A 13,715-nucleotide genomic window follows, 5' to 3' on the forward strand; every position below is an offset into this window, starting at 1 on the left:
TGAAAGGTGGATAAGGAACAGGTTAAACAGGAGACTACGACAGGTCATACTGAAATGTGAACTCTCAGGCTGGAGGGAGGTTTCTAGTAGAGTTCCTCAGGGATCGGTTTTGGGACCAATCTTATTTAATCTTTGTATTACTGACCTTGGCACAAAAAGTGGAAGTGTGCTAATAAAGTTTGCGGATGATACAAAGCTGGGAGGTATTGCCAATACAGAGAAGGACTGGGATATCATACAGGAAGATCTGGATGACCTTGTAAACTGGAGTAATAGTAATAAGATGAAATTTAATAGTGAGAAGTGCAAGGTCATGCATTTAGAGATTAATAACAAGAATTTTTGTTATAAGCTGTTGACTCATCAGTTGGAAGTAACAGAGAAGGAGAAGGACTTCGGAGTATTGGTTGATCACAGGATGACTATGCGCTGCCAATGTGATATAAACGTGAAAAAAGTTAATATGGTCTTGGGATGCCTCAGGTGAGGTATTTCCAGTAGAGATAAGGAGGTGTTAGTACCGTTATACATGGCACTGGTGAGACCTCATCTGGAATAGTGTGTGCAGTTCTGGTGTCCCATGTTTAAGAAGGATGAATTCAAACTGGAACAGGTACAGGAAAGGGTTACTAGAATGATCCGAGGAATGGAAAACCTGTCTTATGAAAGGAGACTCAAAGAGCTTGACTTGTTTAGCCTAACCAAAAGAAGGCTAAGGGGAGATATGATTGCTCTCTATAAATCAACCAGAGAGATAAATACCAGGGAGGTAGAGGAGGTATTTAAGCTCAGTACCAATGTGGACACAAGAACAAATGGATATAAATTGGCAATCAGAAGACTTGAAATTAGATGAAGGTTTTTAACCATCAGAGGAGTGAAGTTCTGGAACAGCCTTCTAAGGGGAGCAGTGAGGGCAAAAGACATATCTGGCTTCAAGACTAATCTTGATAAGTTTATGGAGGGGATGGTATGATGGTATAGCCTAATTCTGGCAATTAATTGATCTTTGACTATTAGCGGTAAATATCCCCAATGGCCTGTGATGGGATGTTAGATGGGATGGGATCTGAGTTACTACAGAAAATTCTTTCCTGGGTATCTGGCTGATGAGTCTTACCCACATGCTCAGGGTTTAGCTGATCGCCATGTTTGGGGTCAGGAAGGAATTTTCCTCTAGGGCAGATTGGCAGAGGCCCTGGGTTTTTTTCGCCTTCCTCTGCAGCACGGGAGGCACAAGTCACTTGCTGGACGATACTCTGCACCTTGAAGTCTTTAAACCATGATTTGAGGACTTCAATAGCTCAGACATAGGTTAGGGGTTTATTACAGGAGTGAGTGGGTGAGATTCTGTGGCCTGAGTTGTGCAGGAGGTCAGATTAGACTATCATAATGGTCCCTTCTCACCTTAAAGTCTATGACTCTAATTGACCCATTGAGAGAAGTAAGATACACCTTATGCCTCAGCAAAACATGCAAGGGCAAGCCTATGGACAGAACTGTATAAGGCTTTCAAGCCACATGCTGGGCAGCTTGTGCATGAAACAAAGGAATCACAGGCCACATGGCAAAAGACTATAAAAGGCAGCTGCATCTTCTCCATTTGTCTTCAGTTCTGCTTCTTACCTCTGGAGGAACTTTGCTACAAACTGAAGCTCTGAACAAAGGACTGCATGACTCATCCAAGCTGTGAATGTATTCCAGAGGGACTTTCAAGCCAGCAAACTCACCAACACTGCTAGGAACCTGATATATGGACTTTGAAGTCTTTGTATGTATGTGACTGTTTTACCATTTAACATCTCTTTTTTTGTTCTCTCTTTTTTCTTTATAATAAACCTTTAGTTTTAGACACTAAAGGATCGGCTGGCAGCCTGGTATTTTGGGTAAGATCCAAACCTATACTGACCTGGTAATGTGGCTGACCCTTTGAGGTCAGAAGAACATTTTGTATATGTGAGCAGTGTTTTTAAAACAACTTCTCACTTTATTGGACCTATGTAGCGACTGGGAGCCAGAGAACTGGAATTCAATAAAGGGGTCTGTGTGGTTTCTTTTTTTGCTTCTTGGTAGCCAGTGTGGGGAATCAGAAGCAGAGTTGGTGACTGGTTGAAGAGAATAACGTCAGTGTTACCCACCACTCTTGGGAGTATCTGCTTCCCTTTTGCGACCTGCCCTGACCTTGGCATTTCCAGCGAGGGCTGCCCTAGACACCCCAAGTCACACAAGTTAGAAAACAAAATGTCAGAGAAGGGAGAAAGAAAATTATTACAATAGCCTTTATCTTTGATAATATGATCTAATTATAGCCAAATGGAAGTCTAACCCATATGAAATCATGCAATCCAGCCTAAATTACAAGTGTCTTAAAGAGGAAGTGTAGGGATTAAAACAAGAATTTTGCAGACTTAGCTTCAAACTCACCTTTTATCAGCACTATTCCTTAATTCAGAATTGAGATGTGCAGCTGCAATTTCTGCATCCCTAACCTGCCTTGCACTGTTTTGAGAACTCCTCCAGTAATGCCTCTAGCATGATAACCCATACCAAAGAACAAAATGTTCCGAAGTTGTAATTTTCCCAGTGAAAGCCTGGTAATCTTGTCTGTGTTTTATATTCAATTTAAAATATCTAAATTAATTTCACTGAACTTGATACCAATTTAAAGATCTACATTTGGAATAATTAACAGGTCTAGTACACCAAACCGATAAAATGTATAGCTCTGCAGATGCACTTTAGAGAAAGAATGAACAGCCAATCTGTCATGGTGTTATTCAATAAGAATATAATATCCTTTTCAGAGAGCTATTCCTTCAATACATAGCAATTTACATATTTACAAAAAAAAAAGGGGGTGCCTTCAACACAAGTCTGTGCTCTTGGCAGATATATAGCTATGGTAATAGTTCTGTAGAGAAGTCCTTCCAAAATTATTTACTATACTTCCTACCCCTTAATGGAAACTTCTAAAACTTATTCAGAATTTCCAAATTTAAAACTTCCAGTTCAATTTATAGGAGGGTCCTAATATCCAAAGCAGCATGAATACAACTTTTACTGAAAGTTAAACACACTGTACATCATCTTTGACTAGGACCTCTCTCTGGGTCCTCGCACCCAGGCTATGTCTAAATCTGGCAGATAGAATGGATAGAAATTCCATATTTAAATAATAAGAATATAGCAGTAAGAATATACTACCAACCACCACATCAGAATGGTGATGGTGACTGTGAAATGCTCCAGGAGATTAGAGAGGCTATAAAAATTGAAAACTCAGTAACAATGGGAGATTTCAACTATCCTCATATTGACTGGATACAAGTCACCTCTGGGCAGGATGCAGGAATAATATTTCTAGACACCATTAATGACTACTTCTTGGAGAAACTGGTCCTGGAACTCACAAAAGGAGAGGCAATTCTTGATTTATTCCTAAGTGGGGCACAGGATCTGGTTCAAGAAGTGAATATATCTGAACCATTTTGTAATAGCGACCAAAATATAATTAAATTTAACATCTTTGTGGGAGGGGATGCCAAAGAAGTCAACCACAGTAGCATTTAACTTCAGAAAGGGGAACTAGACAAAAATGAGGAAGCAAGTTAAACAGAAATTAAAAGGTACAGTCACAAAAGTGAAATGCCTGCAAGCTGTATGGAAAATTTTTAAAAACATCATTAGAGAGACTCACACAAAATATATATCCCCAAATTAAAAAACAATAATAAGAGGACCATAGCTAAACAACAAAGTAAAAGAAGTGATTAGAGGCAAAAAGGCATCCTTTAAAAATTGGAATTAAAATGCTACTGAGGAAAAAAGAAAGAATCACAAACTCTGACAAGTGTACAAGTATAATTAGGAAGGCCAAAAAAGAATTTGAAGAGCAACTAGCCAAAGGTTAAAAAACTAATAGCAATTATATATATAAAATATATATAAAAGAGTACATCAGAAGCAGGAGACCTACCAAATAATCAGTGGGGCCACTGCACATTTGAGGTGTTAAAGCAGCTCTCAAGGAAGAAAAGGCCATTGCAGAGAACCTAAATGAATTCTTTGCATCAGTATACACTGCAGAGGAGGGAAAATCCTACATCTGAGCCATTTCTTTTAGGTGACAAATCTAAGGAACTGTCCCAGATTGAAGTGTCAATAGAGAAGGTTTTGGAACAAACTGATACATTAAACAGTATTATCTCAGGACCAGATGGGATTCACCCAAGAGTTCTGAAGGAACTCCACCATGCAATTGCAGAACTACTAGGTGGGTACGTTACTTTTCATTTAAATCAATTTCTCTACTAGATGACTGGAGGATAGCTAATGTGACACCAATATTTTAAAAAAGCTTCAAAGGCAATCCTCGCAATTACAGGCCAGTAAGTCTAACTTCAGTCATGGGCAAATTGGTAGAAACTATAGTAAACTATAAAATTATGAAACACATAGATTAATTCCCATTTGTTCGGGGGGAGAAGGGGGAAGAGTCAACATGGAAATCATGCCTCACCAATCTACTAGAATTCTTTGAGGGGGTCAAACATGCGGACAAGGGTGATCCAGTGATTATAATGTACTTGAACTTTCAGAAAGCCTTTAACAAGGTCCCTCACTAAAGGCTCTTAAGCAAACTAAGCAGTCCTGGGATAAGAGGGAAGTCCTCTCATGGATCAGTAACTGTATAAATGATAGGAAACAAAGGGTAAAAATAAACAGTCAGTTTTCAGAATTGAGAGAGGTAAAGAGGGTGTCCCCCAGGGGTCTGTACTAGGACCAGTACTGTTCAATATTTTCATAAATGATCTGGAAAAAGGAGTAAACAACGAGATTTACCACCCAATGAAGATAGAGGTAAGAAACCATTTTCTGGCTCTCTGCACAGGTACTATGGCAAAGAATGGTTGGGAGAGTCATCTGAGGGAAAGGATCAGAAGGAGACCCCATCGACCAGAAGGCATGGGATGCATTGTCCTAGGGATGGGGGTTCCACCACCACCACTTCCAAGAAGAAGAGACAGGTGATCGGGGACTTGCTCCTAAGTGGGACAGAGTCATCCATCTGCCATCCAGACCAGAAGCTGGGATGGACCACTCAATGATTGCCTGTTCTGTTCATTCCCTCTGAAGCACTAGGCATTGATCACTGTTGGAAGACAGGCTACTAGGCTAGATGGACCATTGGTCTGACCCAGTAAGGATGTTCTTATGTGCTAATCATCTCTAAGATATATCCTTTCCTATGCACACAACTAAAACTCTCATACAAGCTCTCACCATTTACATCTCACCATTTACATTTCACATGCATCTGAGGAAGTGGGTATTCACCCACGAAAGCTCATGCTCCAAAACGTCTGTTAGTCTATAAGGTGCCACAGGATTCTTTGCTGCATTTACATCTCAATTACTGCAACATCCTTCTCTCATCCTTCACAAATACAACCTTGCCCAGCTCATATCCATTCAGAATACTTCTGCAAAGATCATTTCCTTACCCCATTACTTTCACCATGTCACCTCTCTCTTTGCCAGAGCTCACTGCCCCTCCACCACCCACTATGACATCAAGCATAAGATGTTTGTTTTCATTTGCAAGACTCTTCCCAGCCTATCCCACCCTACCTATCATCTCTCATTTGTTATATAGAAGTCAACTCTGACCTACAATTGGGCCATGAGCTCAGCCTCTATTGCCCACTTGTTAAATTTTCTAGAAGCACCTTCATACTTTCTCCCTTACTGACCCTAACATTTGGGAGGAGCTCCCAGTTAGAGTTACCACCTTTCTAATTGCTGGTAACCAGACCCCTGAGCCCTCTGCCCCCACCCCGCCTCTTCCCCAGATTGCACCCTTCTCACTCTATTCCCCCAAAGCCCTGCCTCTGCTCTGCCTCTCCCCTCAAGACCGCATCCCCATTGCTCACTCCTCTCTCCCCTCCCCAATGGATTGTCTCAAGGAGCCTGCCTGCAGGCAGGAGGCAGCCACAGCTGAGCTGGGGCTGGCACAGCTTAATGACCCAGCGCCTCCCCCCTACTCCATGGTAACCGAACTTTTGGTTCAAATTCCATTTAAGGTTTCCAGGTTCCCTTTTTGACCGGACTTCCCAGTCAAAAACCAGGCACCTGGCAACTCTAAATGGCACCTGGACACAGAAGCCAAAAACTGCACTGTCTGGGTAGCAACCCTATTCCCAGTAAACATCTGCAATACTCAAGTATCAGAGGAGTAGCCGTGTTAGTCTGGATCTGTAAAAGCCGCAAAGAGTCCTGTGGCACCTTACAGACTAACAGTCGTATTGCAGCATGAGCTTTGTGGGTGAATACCCACTTCGTCGGATGCATGTAATACTAACTCATGATTCTCCTTAAAAACTCTCCTCAAAACTCTCCTTTGCCATGATGCCTACAAAAGACTTGACAACAGTTAGGATGCTGGTGCACTGAGACCACAGCCTATCATGCTGAACAACAGTGTCTTATAGTTTCCTCGTACCCCTCCCCGTCCCCCTCCAAGATGTATCCATCTGTTTCTTTCTTGTCTTGGCTTTGTAAGCTTCTTGGAGCAGGGAGAGTCTTTTTCTTGTGTGTCTGAACAGATCCTAGCAAAATGGGGTCCTGCTCCATCACTAGGGTTCTTAGGTGCTACGATAGTACAAATAAATAATAATAAATAATAATAATAGTGTGAGTAAAAGTGGAATCCCTAAAAGCTATTAGGATTAAAAAGTTTCACACACACACTTCATTTAATGACAGTTAAATTTGAAATCAGGACACATCTCACCAATTCAAAACCTGAAAAGCATGGAAATAAGTTAACGGTAAAGTCTCCTGTGTTCCTTAACATTTTCACAGTCTACCTCTCGCTCAGTAAAATTCCCCAACCCTCCAGAAGACCTTCACTTTCAACTCCAACAAAAACCAAAAAACAATGCATACTTCAACTTCCTCAAACTCACACTTTAGCACAGCACCTTAACAGTGACCTCAAATGCTGTTGCACTGATGCTCTCTCCCCCATGTGCTGACTGACTATTTTCTCCAAGCCCTTTCCATCCTTCTTTCATGCTCTTCCTCCCTCTCCTTTCCATTGTTTCTCTGTTTAGCTAATTTCTTTCTAACATAACCTCACTTGAAGCATTGAAATAACAAACCAAAAAGTTGTGGAATTAACATGACAATTGCAACCAATTCATTGTGTATTCTGCTTGAAAGTTCTATCCCTTTCTCCTACCCTATGTATGACTTTTCTATTTACGTTATAAGTTCTTTGGGACAGGACTGTCTCTTGTTCTGTGTCTGTACAGTGCCTATTATTCTGGGAGCCTGTTCTCAACTGGATCCTGGACACTACTGTAATAAACATGATTCATAATTGTATCAACACATTCACTATCACACATTCCATTCATCTGGGAAGTTATTCTACCTTAACTTTGTTGAGATCATCACTAGAGTGGTGCATGACCATCAGAGTATGACTAAATTGGAACACATACTGCTTTTCATATCTCTTGGAAGTAGAAATACAAGGAATCTACCAGGCTTTTAATCTGTCACATTATTTCCATGGTTTTCAGGTTCTGAGTTCATGGGTTGTGTCCTAATGCAACCTGAACTGTCACTAAATGAAGACAGTGTATGTTTATTTCTTAGGTGTTTTATATATAAGACACACATTCATTCATACACGTGCACAGGCTTGAAGAACCTTAACAGACAGTTCCAGCGTCAGGGAGGTGAGAGGAGGAGTTGACAAATGACTAATGTGAAAACACCTGCATTTTAATGTGTCAAAGACACAATTTACACATAATAGTTCTTAAAACTACCAATGTGTGTTACAGGGTGTTTTCTCATTGTGTGAATTAAATAAGTCAGTTTTTTTAGAACGTTATAAACATTTGTCACATAGGTCAACAGCAGGATTTGAACCATCAAACCAGAAATCTACCATTTGACCCACGAAAGTAATTGCTAGTCTCTACTTAGTTCAGCCACTAGCGCATAATTTTATGCGCACTTTCCCAGTATATACATCTATTTTCTAGACAACAGTAGTATACTGAAAGTCAGAAATTATTAGTTCAGTACCAGGAGAAGAGTGTGGTTTAACGGTTAGAGTCAAATCAACAAAATGTATTCAACTGCAGCTGGATAGCTAGGATTTGAGTCTATCACATTAAAGTCCTGGGTTGTTTATCTGCAGTGACCTGATGTAACCACTATAATTTATTTGTTGAAGAGGTAGGCAGCTCATACATGACAGCTTTCTTGAGCCATTAAGTGCATGGGAATAAAAGCTAGAGCTGGTAAAAAAAAAAAAAAAAAAAAAAAAAAAAAAAAAAAAAAAAAAGTATGAAAAATTTTGCCAATCAAAACCAAAATATTTTGTGGAAGCATACTGGTTTCAACTAAAATTTTGTTGGAAAGGTTTCTCAGGTTGAGGACAGAATGTCTGGTCTGAGACAAAGAGATCCCTCCAGAATAGCCAAGACACTCACCTCACCTGTCTGATTCAGAGCAGGGACTTTAATCTGTATCTCCCACATCCCAGGTGAATGTCCCAACTATTGGGCAATTGACTATTCTGCAGTGGGTTGCTCTTATGATTTTACACACACACACACACACACACACACACACACACACACACACACACACACACACACACACACACACACACACACACACACACACACACACACACACACACACACACACACACACACACACACACCCAACACTCCAAAGATCTCATTCCTCCAATGAGGGAGGAAAACAAATGTCAAAACATCAACATTTTTTGTGAAACAGAAATGCTGTTTTCCCATCAGTCCTAATATAAACCCCAGTAGTACACATGAGATTTAAACTCATGAACTCCTCTTTCAAACTTTCCCCTAAGCTACTGGGGTATTTAGTAGAGGAGTGTCACTGTCTCCTCCACCTCCGTAGGTGTGTCATGTTATGTTGTTACTGATAAAAAGGCTTGGTAGAATTTGATTGTTTTTGTTGTTGCAATTTTGATGGATAATGTTAATGTTTATTTTTAAGCTTTTTTTGTTTGTTTTTTACTATTTTTAATCAATTGAAAATTTCACAGTCAGAGAAATTATGGGAGGGATCAGACAGTAATGATGTAATGACCATACAGGAGATTCAAAAAGTTAACAGTTTTATAAAGATTTAAAATACAAACTGTCGATATCACATGTCAAAAAACACAAATTAAATACTCTTAAATCAAACTCTAATTTCTAAAGCAGCATTTTTCTTTCTTTGCCTATCTGTAAATTTCAATGATCATCATTAGAAATATTTTTTTAGTAGGTTTGTGTGTATACTGTGAAATCGATGTTTACTGACATTTACCAATAAAAAACTAATCCTTCCAAGCCTACTGATAAATCTGATAGGTTTGACTTGGTTCATTTCTTTTCACTTATGGAAAGAAAGTGAAAAATCATGACCCAGATTACCTAACATATAACTGATATTGTATAACCAGAACATGAAGAGCAGCACATATTCCAGAGTATTTAGATTTCCGAAGGGTGTCTGGAAAGAAGTAAAACATCCAATGAAAATTTTAAAAAGATCACTTTGCAAACCTTATAATTTTCTCTGTAGAAACCCAATTTTCAAACCACAATCAAAAAGTCATAGTAGTAAAAATTTACTTTGTTAATTTTTTGTCATCGTAATGACATTATTACAAAATAAAGGTTTCAAGCTCCAGTTAAACTGAAAAATTCTCACTCAGCCTTACCTAGGAAGTTATGACCAATGATTTCATAGTTAGTTTGCAAGTCTCCACTGTCAATGAAAAGGTCAGGAGTGGGTACTCTCACCTCTAGAAGTCTCTTTTCCATAAAGTATTTAGAGAGAAAAATCCATTGTAAGGGTAATTGGATGATTAGTAGATCCCCAGTCTTTTTGAGTGTTGTTTCACATCTCTGATGAACAGGAAACAACCTAATTTCCACAGCTTACTGGTATCATTAGCCCAAACTCAGTTATATATTCAAACATTGACCTTTAAAATTAAAGAGATGTAATTTAACAAAGCTATAATTCAACTAAAATCTCTTGTCTGACAAGAAAATAGAATATTATTAAAGACTATATTTGCCTGTGATATTAGCCTTTTAGAAAGGTAACTTTAAAGTGGACCCATCTTACATATTGCAGTCAACTGTTCTCATAGTGTCTCTGAGAAACAAAGAAGAAACTAATGAAGGAGCATCCCTTGAAAGTCCAATACTCATCAATAGAACTGGAGGTATACGAAGGTCTGATCTATGTTGGCTGGACTCATAAAAGCAAGGAGTGTTCTCTTCAGAGAAAAGCCAGCCACTGCAAGACTCCCATTTCTTACCCTATCTGACATTTTAGGTAATTAAAGGACTGGCCTGCGGTAATGCAGTCTCCCACACAGTCCTACTTCAGTACCAATCAAGGTCAAGAGGACTAATGATTAAAGGTCAGTCAACTAGCATCAGGGAAACCATCTTCTCTTTACAGGTTTCTAAGGATCTGATGCCCTCAGAGCAAATTCCTCCACTTCAGCTGGCCAAAACCCCAGCTCCCGCAGTACTCTACTTTCTGTACCATGAAAAAGCTGCCTTTAACTGGCACAGCTGAAAGTGGGATCTTGCATAGTCACTTCCACAAGAAATGACACAACATAACATCCTTCTGAGAAGAAGTAAATCATCACTGAAGAGTCCCTTTTAAGTTGAATTATGTACCTTTGGCAGTAAAATCATCATTAATACTGTGCCAGAGGGCTAGAATGGGCATGAAGAACTGGAAGCTATAAGAATGAGAGTCACAGTTAAAAGGAAACAGAGCAGGAATTCTGACAGTGGTTAAGTATTAAAAAGGAAATTTCAAAACACTACGTAGAAGTCTCACACACCGAGTACATGATGAACCTCCACTAAAAATTTTAAATTAAATTAAACAAAAATAAAAATGAGACTATTTATAACTGTAACTGAAGGTAGGATGGCAGTCACTAAAACATACAGAATATCTTACCTTGAGAAATCACAAAACTCAGTAAGAGATAATGAAGATAGACATTTGGAGATACAATTGTACAGGTGTGTGACAGATGGAAACAAATAAGATGTCAAAACAGAAGAGTAAAATATGTTTGGGCTGTTGGGTTAACTACAAAAAATTAATTCCTTTTTAAAAGTAAACACTGGTTATAAATTTGACTGCATTCCACCCAGACATTTTCTTCTTCCTCTTGATTACATGGACTCAAAGTTGGGGAGCTTTGAGAAAACAAGAGAGGGTCTCCCTGCTCTCAGTTCTGGTGCCACAACAGTCCCTGGCTTCCAAGAGTAGCAACTGGAGAAAAGTCTTGCTCAGCTCTCACAGCCATATGATGGAGAATATTCTGTGCAGACAGAATCTTCAGAGAATTTAGCTGCAAAACTCTTAACAAGTCTCTACTCAGCATTTGTGAACTGAGTTTTTCAGAGGTTCATAACTTGACCCAGTTTGGCTATATTTTCACCAGGATAGCTTAACGCACATTTCTGATACTAGGTCAAAATTTCAGGCCCGTTCCCCAACGCATGGATGCACTAGAGCAGGGGTCGGCAACCTCTGGCACGCGGCTCACCAGGGTAAGCACCCTGACAGGACGGGTCAGTTTGTTTACCTGCCACGTCAGCAGGTTTGGCCGATCACGGCTCCCACTGGCCGCTGTTCGCCATCCCAGGCCAATGGGGGTGGCAGGAAGCCGCGGCCAGCACATCCCTCAACCATGCCGCTTTCTGACGTCCCCATTGTCCTGGGACGGTGAACTGAGGCCAGTTGGAGCTGTGATCGGCCGAACCTGCCAATGCGGCAGGTAAACAAACTGGCCCAGTCTGCCAGGGAGCCATGTGCCAGAGGTTACCGACCCCTGCAACTAGAGCTTTTCAGCAAAGATTTGTAAGAATTTTTTTCACCTGGGCAAAATAATGTATTTTCTACTAACTATGATCTGAGAAATGAGTGAACTGTTTGCATAGAAATGTCTCCAAAATAGTTCAGCCTGATACAGATATCTGACATGGAAATTTTTGCTCCAAATGGTTGAAGTTTGGCAAAGTTATAAGCAACTGAAAACAGGGTCTTATAATGGAAAGTGTTAGACAACCTTAACTACAAGTGTTGCTAACTCCACTGTCTATAACAAATACATTAGGCTTTGCTTCATATATGTATTTAAATATAATACCAAATAAATCTCTTATCCAATCTGGAACTTGCCCCCAAATACCAAAAGACAAGAAAAATTGTTTCTGGACTCAATTGCTGACAAAAGGCTGCTCTGCTCTGTGGTTTGAATAGGCTGGAGCTCCAGCACCTAGGCTGACTTCATATCCACCTATGATTTCCAATACACATGGCAAAAAGTGAATTACTTACTTGCTCACAAACCAGCTCCATTCCATCTTTTCCAAAACTGGCCTGTTAGTCACTGTGAGAGTCACCAAATTCCCTCTCCAACCACACAAAACTTCCAGCTGTGCTTTATTGTCCTTAGTTATATTGATTCAGTACAGGGATTCTGCTATAGCCATGAAGTACATGAATGGCCTCCCAACATGTGTAATTCTTTAACTCTTTATCAAAGATTAAATGCTCCAAAGAACCTCTCTGCATCACAGTTTTTAAAAGTTTAGATTACCCAAATAAAGAACTGAAATGATTCCACAGACACTAACAGTTGGAGAAAAAAGACAGTAAAGGGAAAAAAGGCAGGGCTGCCAAAAAATTTCTCTAATATATCTGTTTAACAGAAGTTTGTATGATAATGACAGCTCACTAATTTAGCTGGTGAAATGTTTCCATGAAACCAAAACAAAGGTTACAAGTCTTAACAAAATAATTAAGAAAGCCTATAAAAAGTACCAAAATAGAAACAATTTTAAAGAATTATTTTTCATTGTTTTGAATTTCCAACATCTGGCCTGAAATCCATTAAAATTTATCTTTGATACAAGCAGTCAATTTTTTCCAGTACCATATTTTACATGAAGCAAAAAAATAAAATAAAAAAAACCACACAAAAATCTCAGGAAAATAATAGTGCACTTTGAACTTATAATTTCAGTAAAAATCATCATCTAACACAGTGGTTTTCAAACTTTTTTTCTGGTGACCCAGTTGAAGAAAATTGTTGATGCCCATGACCCAATGGAGCCGGGGATCAGGGGTTTGAGGTGTGGGAGAGGCTCAGGGTTGGTGTCAAAGGTTGGGGTGCAGAGGTGAGGGCTCCAGAGTGGGGCTAGGAATGAGGGGTTCAGGGTGTGGGAAGTGGCTCTGGGCTGGGGTGCGGGAGGGGGTCAGGGCTCTGGGGTGGGGCCAGGGATGAGAGGTTTGGGGGGGCTCAGGGCTGGGGCCTGGGGTGCAGGCTTACCTCAGGCAGCTCTTGGTCAGCAGCCTAGCGGGGGTGCAGAGGCAGGCTTCTTGCCTGTTCTGGCACCGTGGACCGTGCTGTGCCTTCCCTCTCCTGCCAGGAATCAGCCAATGGGAGTGCGGAGCTCGGGGTGGAGGTAACCCTCGCCTAGGAGCCAGACCTGCTGCTGACAACTTCTAGGGCTCAGCGCAGTGTCAGAACAGGTAGGGACTAGCCTGTCTTAGCCGGGCAGCACCACCGACGGGACTTTTAACGGCCCGGTCGGCAGTGCTGA

The 13,715-nt window shown here is 40.3% G+C and overlaps 1 protein-coding gene across 1 annotated transcript in view; it reads right to left on the minus strand.

Annotated features, from left to right (window-relative positions):
• TDRP (testis development related protein) overlaps positions 1–13,715 on the minus strand; it is a 40,248-nt gene that overhangs the window by 11,064 nt on the left and 15,469 nt on the right.

Source organism: Gopherus evgoodei, chromosome 3, assembly GCF_007399415.2.
Source record: "Gopherus evgoodei ecotype Sinaloan lineage chromosome 3, rGopEvg1_v1.p, whole genome shotgun sequence".
Taxonomy (NCBI): Eukaryota; Metazoa; Chordata; order Testudines; family Testudinidae; genus Gopherus; species Gopherus evgoodei.